General features: G+C 33.6%; 1 pseudogene; it reads left to right on the top strand.

Annotated features, from left to right (window-relative positions):
- Positions 1 to 8,585, top strand: part of LOC106474584 — a 40,882-nt pseudogene that overhangs the window by 29,152 nt on the left and 3,145 nt on the right.

Below are 8,585 nucleotides of genomic sequence, written 5' to 3'. Positions count from 1 at the left end.
CCTAAAGTGTGACCTTTGAAGTCACAAAACCAGTTGACGATTCCCTGTAAAATAACATCCTGAAGTGTGATCTTTGAAGTCACAAAACCAGTTGACGATTCCCTGTAAAATAACATCCTGAAGTGTGACCTTTGAAGTCACAAAACCAGTTGACGATTCTCTGTAAAATAACATCCTAAAGTGTGACCTTTGAAGTCACAAAACCAGTTGACCATTTTCTGTAAAATAACATCCTGAAGTGTGACCTTTGAAGTCACAAAACCAGTTGACCATTGTCTGTAAAATAACATCCTAAAGTGTGACCTTTGAAGTCACAAAACCAGTTGACGATTCTCTGTAAAATAACATCCTGAAGTGTGACCTTTGAAGTCACAAAACCAGTTGACGATTCTCTGTAAAATAACATCCTAAAGTATGACCTTTGAAGTCACAAAACCAGTTGACGATTCTCTGTAAAATAACATCCTGAAGTGTGACCTTTGAAGGAGATAGAAACAGAAAAATCTTAATGTTCTATTGCTTTGTTATATACATACATAACAGTTGTCCATCTGTCTGTCTCGTATCACAAGTTGTGAAGAACTGGCTTAACCAGTTTTGATGAAATTTAATAGAGAAACTCGTAGGCTCCCTGACATTGATACTGAATAGCTGAGAAATTGGACAAATAAATTGAAATAGGCAGCATCTTAAGTTTACTACATGAATACCTTGAATAACTGAACAAAAACATGTGCAACAAAAGATGGAAATTTGATGCTAAACAAAAATTAATTCTAATGCTGCACATAGAAAGGGGTATCTTTGCATCTGATAAAGAATTCATCTGCTGTGGCCTAAAATGTGCAAGAGGGCAACCTTTGACCTCATTTATAGCATTACTTGGTAATTCTGGATTTTTCTAATAAATTCATAATATATTTTAAGGTGATACTCCTTGAACAAAACCTTCTTGAGACTCAAAGAGTAGCAGGTCTGTCTGTTGGTCTTCCGTACGATAATACAATCAAGTTGTCTACACCTCATCTAAAGAAAAAGTTCCACCTAATAACAGAAAACAGAAAAGGTAAGTTTAGGATTATCGTTATTGTCAAGACATCTCTTGGGTCTTTTTTTTTCTCCTTGAATCTTTAATTAGTAGCAAATGTTCATAGTTGTATTTTGATTTAACAAGGAGTTTAAATCAGGGTAAATGTTAAACCTAACTTTTGCTGAACTCTCCTATTACCAAAATATCAAACAGATATATTTACTCAACATTATCAATATATGCCTTCCTTTATTAGTTTAAACTGTATATCTGTGAGAAATAACCTAATTATTCATTTTTAATTAATTATTATAAGGCACTGGACCAAAATATATGTATGTTAATAGTAAATGTGACCTAAACAAAACTTATGGGTACATAGTGTACCCCTATTAGTAGTCAAAGGATTACTGTACTGTGTTATTCCTAGTAAGGTTATATAGCTTGTAATAATAGTCAGTTCAAAGATGTTGCTTTCCTTCAGCAGAAGGGCTCTCCAGCTATACTTGATATTGAAGAAGGTTTGGTACTTTATTAATTTTAGAAAAGTTTCAGTAAGTTGACATTTATAGCTTGGGTCATGTGAGAACTGTAACAACTTGAATCCTAGTGTCATTAAGAGCACATATGATTCATGTGTAATATCTATGTAAGTGTTGTCAGTATTTTTATTTGGTACAGTTGTGAAGTTTCGATTTGTTCTATTTTATGTTTGTCTATTGATGAGTTAGATCTGTACTTGTACCTGTATGAGCTTTTGATATAGTATACAGACAGTTTTTGGTAATAAGTTTTATGTTATTAAATTAGTTATGCATGAAATAAAAGTCTATAGTTACACATGTAGAAAAGGATTTAAAACTGATTTTGACTGACCTTTTGTCAAGTAGAGTATTAGCTCAGACTTTGAGACTTTTAACTCCAAATATTCTGAGTTCTCAGACTTAATAATATCGAATTGACACAGTTAGTAGATGTAACAGAAGGAATCTTGTTCAGAATCAATAATATCGAAGAGACACAGTTAATAGCTATAATAAAAGGAATCTTGTTCAGACTTAATAATATCCGAGAGACACAGTTAGTAGATGTAAGAGAAGGAATCTTATTCAGACTTAATAATATCCAAGAGACACATTTAGTAGATGTAAGAGAAGGAATCTTGTTCAGACTTAATATTATCTAAGAGACACGGTTGGTAGATGTAAGAGAAGGAATCTTGTTCAGACTTAATAATATCCAAGAGACGCAGTTAGTAGATGTAAGAGAAGGAATCTTGTTCAGGCTTAATAATATCGAAGAGACACAGTTAGTAGATGTAAGAGAAGGAATCTTGTTCAGGCTTAATAATATCGAAGAGACACAGAAGATGTAATAAATTAAGTCTGAACAAGATTCCTTAGTAAGACATTGAAGAAAATGTGAGGAACAAGCAGTAAAACAATAATGAAAATGTGAGGAACAAACAGTAAACTGAAGAAGATGTGAGGAACAAACAGTAAGACAGTGAAGAAAACGTGAGGAACAAACAGTAAGACATTGAAGAAAATGTGAGGAACAAATAGTAAAACAGTGAAGAAAATGTGAGGAACAAACAGTAAAACAGTGAAAAAAATGTGAGGAACAAATAGTAAAACAGTGAAGAAAATGTGAGGAACAAACAGTAAGACAATGAAGAAATTGTGAGGAACAAACAGTAAAACAGTGAAAAAAATGTGAGGAACAAATAGTAAAACAGTGAAGAAAATGTGAGGAACAAACAGTAAGACAATGAAGAAATTGTGAGGAACAAACAGTAAACTGAAGAAAATGTGAGGAACAAACAGTAAAACAGTGAAGAAATTGTGAGGAACAAACAGTAAACTGAAGAAAATCTGAGGAACAAATAGTAAAACAGTGAAGAAAATGTGAAGAACAAACAGTAAAACAGTGAAGAAAATGTGAGGATCAAACAGTAAAACAGTGAAGAAAACGTGAGGAACAAACAGTATACTGAAGAAAATGTGAGGAACAAACAGTAAGACAGTGAAGAAAATGTGAGGAACAAACAGTAAGATATTGAAGAAAATGTGAGGAACAAACAGTAAAACAGTGAAGAAAACGTGAGGAACAGTGAAGAAAATGTGAGGAACAAGCAATAAGTCAGTGAGGAAGATGTGGAGAGAAAGGAGTTCTTGGAACACAAAGTAAATTAAACAAATAAAGACATTAAAATTAATTTTTTTTTATTAAATGTAACACATTTGATTGCACATAATTAATAGGAAGGCCGTGATACTAACCCATCCATCTAAGCTACCGGTGCTGGAGTGCTTCTTCAAAGATGGAGGTTGTCTATTAGCAAGACTACCTTTACTTGCTAATTCAGCTTTAGCTTTTGCTAGACTACTGTCCAAAAGTTCAGTTTGTGGCATAGCTTTGAAGGCCTCTTCTGGACAAATCTTCCTCTCTATAGTAGACACCTTTGAATTATTACTGTTCTCCTCATCAGGACTGATTCCACACTTGCTTAGCTCTTGATCAGACAGCTCACTGTCTGATGTATCAACTTCCAGTCTTCTAACCACTACAGAACAAGATTCCTTCTCTTACATCTACTAACTGTATCTCTTTGATATGATTAAGTCTGAACAAGATTCCTTCTCTTACATCTACTAACTGTGTCTCTTTGATATTATTAAGTCTGAACAAGATTCCTTCTCTTACATCTCCCAACCGTGTCTCTTTGATATCGAAAGTGAGGAACAAACAAGTAAAACAGTGACAAAAATGAGGAACAAACAGTAAAACAGTGATGAAAATGAGGAACAAACAGTAAAACAGTGACAACAATGTGAAAAGAGACAAACAGTAAAGCAGTGAAGAAAATGTGAGGTACAAACAGTAAGACATTGAAGAAAATGTGAGGAACAAGCTTAGAAGTAAAATATTCAAAGAAATAATGAAAGTACCACTTAATACCACTTAGAAGTAAAATATTCAAAGAAACATAATGAAAGTACCACTTTGAAGTAAAATATTCAACAAGAACAAATATTTAGTCTTTTACAGAAAATATAAATTCAAGATGGATGTTTCTCACCTCAAATTCTCCTGATCACTACCAGAACTTTCTGCAGAGTGAGATGAAAGCTGAAAAACAAAACCAAAACCTTTCCTAGCTATTCAAATATGTTCACCACTAGACACGAAAATATCTAAAATATTTTTCAATCCCTTTTGTAGTAAACTTTAATCAGTCTCCAAAGAACAAGAAGAAACTATATAAATACATTGATAACCCTGCTTACTGTTTCAAAATCATTCAGTTTAAAATGAAATGTTTTTATAAACACATTGTACAATTAAGAAAAAAAGATACATAATTTTCATCATGATTATACCAAATATATATTTTCAATACATAACTGATACTAACTTTCACTGATAACTAATGTCAGCTTCTGGGTAAGGAATTAAAATTTGGATTGTAACGAATACCATCTAAATGTTGTTAGCACATTCGCTGTCATGTGCCCCACCGGTGGGTCACAATTGACTTTTGGTTATGGGCCGCGTGACACACAGGTGGATCACATATTACAAGTGGTTTCATTAAGCTAATTAAACATAGACACCTGGATTAAGTAAAAAAAAGAAAAGTGTGGTTGGCACTAGAGTAGGAATTATTAAAACTACTGGTGGCAGCGAATGCATTAAATATAAGAAAATGTGAAGAGAGACAAACAAGTAAAACAGTGACGGTATTAAGTGGCAGTTTTATTATGTTTCTTTGAATATTTTACTTCTAAGTGGTACTTTCATTATGTTTCTTTGAATATTTTACTTCTAAGTGGTACTTTCATTATGTTTCATTGAATATTTTACTTCTAAGTGGTACTTTCATTATGTTTCTTTGAATATTTTACTTCTAAGTGGTTCTAAGTGGTACTTTCATTATGTTTCATTGAATATTTTAAGCTGATAAAAATAATGGATTTGTAAGATGATACTTTATATAGATATGAAATTATCTGATGTAACTGTAGCTTTTAGTAAAGTTTAGTTTCTCTGAATCCTACAGCAAATCAACTGATGATCAGTGTGGATCAGTGGACCAGCTGAATATGATCCACCAGAATGGACTGCAAGAGGAAGTCCTTGAAAGAGTCTCCACTGACAACTTACAAGTTACAGAGCCCACTACTTGTACACCCAGCTTTGCAGAGGAGGTCAAAGCTGCAGTACAGGAGAGACAAGCAAAGTGTTAGTTATTTAAGCTATAACCTAAGGCAGAGTGGTCTTAAAGTTTTGCCTGTTTCTCAATGTTAAGGCTGTTATTGTAGATTTTACATAAGTCTGAAGGGGTGTTAAGTTAGTTCAGTAATTTGTGAGGGGGATAAAATTACCTTCTATAGCCAGTATATAGTTTTGAAGAGTATAGGTACTTCTGAGAGAGGTTAAAGGTTACTGTTAATAATCAGTAGTTGTTTCTGAGAGGGGTTAAAAGTTACTGTAAATAGTCAGTAGGTACTTCTGAGAGGGGTTTAAAGTTACTGTAAATAGTCAGTAGTTACTTCAGAGAGGAGTTTAAAGTTATTGTAAATAGTCAGTAGTTGCTTCAGAGAGGGGTTTAAAGTTACTGTAAATAGTCAGTAGTTACTTCAGAGAGGAGTTTAAAGTTATTGTAAATAGTCAGTAGTTGCTTCAGAGAGGAGTTTAAAGTTATTGTAAATAGTCAGTAGTTGCTTCAGAAAGTGGTTTAAAGTTACTGTAAATAGTCAGTAGTTACTTCAGAGAGTGGTTTAAAGTTACTGTAAATAGTCAGTAGTTGCTTCAGAGAGGGGTTTAAAGTTACTGTAAATAGTCAGTAGTTGTTTTTGATAGGGTTTTAAAGTTATTGTGAATAGTCAGGAATTACTTTTGAAAGATGTAAAGTCTGTCTTTGGTCAGAAGTGATTCACATACTACTTAGAGAACAGCAGTATAGAATTGGAGGGTATTCAGAACAATACAACAGTATAGTGTAAATATTATTCAAATGTATTTTTATAGAAAGAGGGAACAAAAATCTAAATTTATGTTACCAACTTAAAGATAAGAATACATTATTGATCTAAAAATAGCCAATATGTATATACCATTGAAACTCCCACACCCTCTGTTTAGATGCCATCTTGTCAGTCAGTATGTACACCCATGACCTGTTGCTCAACTACAATGTAATCAGATAGTCTGTATTTATACCATTGAAACTCCCACACCCTCTGTTTAGATGCCATCTAGTCAGTCAACATGTACACCAATGATATACCCATGACCTGTTGCTCAAATACCATCTGATCAAATAGTCTGTATGTATACTAATGAGGCATCCACAACCAATATAGATGTCATATAGCCAAATAGTCTGTATTTATACCATTGAAACTCCCACACCCTCTATTTAGATGCCATCTAGTCAGTCAACATGTACACCAATGATATACCCATGACCTGTTGCTCAACTACCATCTGATCAAATAGTCTGTATGTATACTAATGAGGCATCCACAACCAATATAGATGTCATATAGCCAAATAGTCTGTATTTATACCATTGAAACACCCACACCCCTCTGTTTATAGACTGAGTTAATTATTTGTTGTTTCATGATGATGCTTGTAGACCGAGTGAGTTATTTGTTATTTCATGATGACGGAAACAACAAATAACTCACTAGGTCTACAAGATGATGACGCTTGTAGACCTAGTGAGTTATTTGTTGTTTCATGATGACACTTGTAGACTGAGTGAGTTATTTGTTGTTTCGTGATGACGCTTGTAGACCGTATGAGTTATTTGTTGTTTCATGATGATGCTTGTAGACTGAGTGAATTATATATTTCAAGGTGACGTTTGTAGACCGAGTGAATTATTTGTTGTTTTAGTGAAACAGAAAGCAGATTGTGAACTCCAGCAGAGGAACTTGGAGAACAATCTCCAAACTCCCCACACAGAGACCCCCACCAGCCAGACACAATCCATGTTTTATTCTTCGAAACCACCAGGGCTTCCAGCTGCTAGCAGTGGCATGAATCAGAAGCTTTCAACCTCAACAACTGCCAGTATAAAACATAGTTCCAGTAAGATACCTGTCACAGGTCAGAAACATTCCCAAGTCTTGACACCATCAGCTTCTCCATCCCAGAAACCACCTGCTCAGCAAAAAGACGGTGTTGTGCTTCTCTCACAGCGACCAGTAACTACCACAACAAACCCAGGTATGTGTATTTATTTGGTGACTCGTTAAACCTACATTAACTCTTTCAGCATGGGCTGGGTCCCCAGGACAGACCTCGTAACCATTTTGTACTTGTTAAAGTTTTCATGCTATAACTTTTAAATTAGTGAGCGTACATTCACGAAATTTGGCAGATTATCAGCAAACATTACAAGGCTTTCATACACAGAATATCTGATTTTTTTATTAAGTCTTATGGTTTGTTAAGCAGTGTTTTTCTCATGCCTTTTTGCATGTTGCCTATCCAACATGCAAAGTAATTTTCATTTTAAGATTAAAAATACTTTTATGCATCAGAAAATTTTCAACTTTCACATGAGAAATCTTTATAATGTCCAGATTGTTATCAAATGTTTCTTAAGAAAGAAAATATATTTTTCACTAAAGAATCTCTGTACGGGTTTGGTCGATTTGACCGATCGTGTAACCACCATAAAAAATTAGGAAATAAATATAAATTATGCCCTTTTTCATTCTAGAATGACTAAAAATTATAACACCAAAACACAAATGATATTACTGATATTTTCAAGCTAGAATATAAAATAAGAACCTCCTTTCTTTTCTAATTGCTGAGATATCGTATAGTGGCCCCACTCACCTTTTTCCATTTTTGGAAATGCTCTCTTATATATATACATACTTCTGTCTATGATATGTGAATAAGCAATCAAAAGCTCAGAATGTCCCCATAGTGGCTTTCCCAGCCATTTTCAAGTATATGACATCACCTCGTTCTTTCGATACAAATCTTCAAGCTGGTAAGGTGAGTCTTTAGTCTGCTAGAAATTTCATATTTGTTTAGACCCAAATACAGCTTAGTTGTTAAGTTTGATAAATTATAGTGGAATCCTGTGGTATGGATATAGTAATTTTTGATTTTTTTGGTTATTTCAAATGTAGATATAAAACTTGAAAAAATTATTTCATTTCACATCCTCCACATGGGAAATTTTATAAGGCTTAGCAACCTACGTCAAGCAGCAAACGAGTACAAAGGTCGTTGCTAGAAGATATAATTGTTTGCTTTACTTCTTTATTTACTGTTCTATGTTTTAAGAAAAGTAAATTTAAGAACTTGTTTCTAAATAGCAATAATCATCTATCCATATATAATGTAGAATAATTGAAATGTGACTGTATTTTACAAAATATTGATCTACTAAAACACAGCCAAGACAGGTCACTTTTATATAATTGGATACGGTAACATGAGTACACGTGCACTGTGTCATTGTTAGCCAGGCATGACTGGAAGGTTCATATAATAAATATATATAAATGTATAATGT

Source organism: Limulus polyphemus, unplaced genomic scaffold (assembly GCF_000517525.1).
Source record: "Limulus polyphemus unplaced genomic scaffold, Limulus_polyphemus-2.1.2 Scaffold7403, whole genome shotgun sequence".
NCBI classification, from domain to species: Eukaryota; Metazoa; Arthropoda; class Merostomata; order Xiphosura; family Limulidae; genus Limulus; species Limulus polyphemus.
The sequence above is the reverse complement of the archived record's forward strand: the minus strand, read 5'-3'. Positions and strand labels throughout refer to the sequence as shown.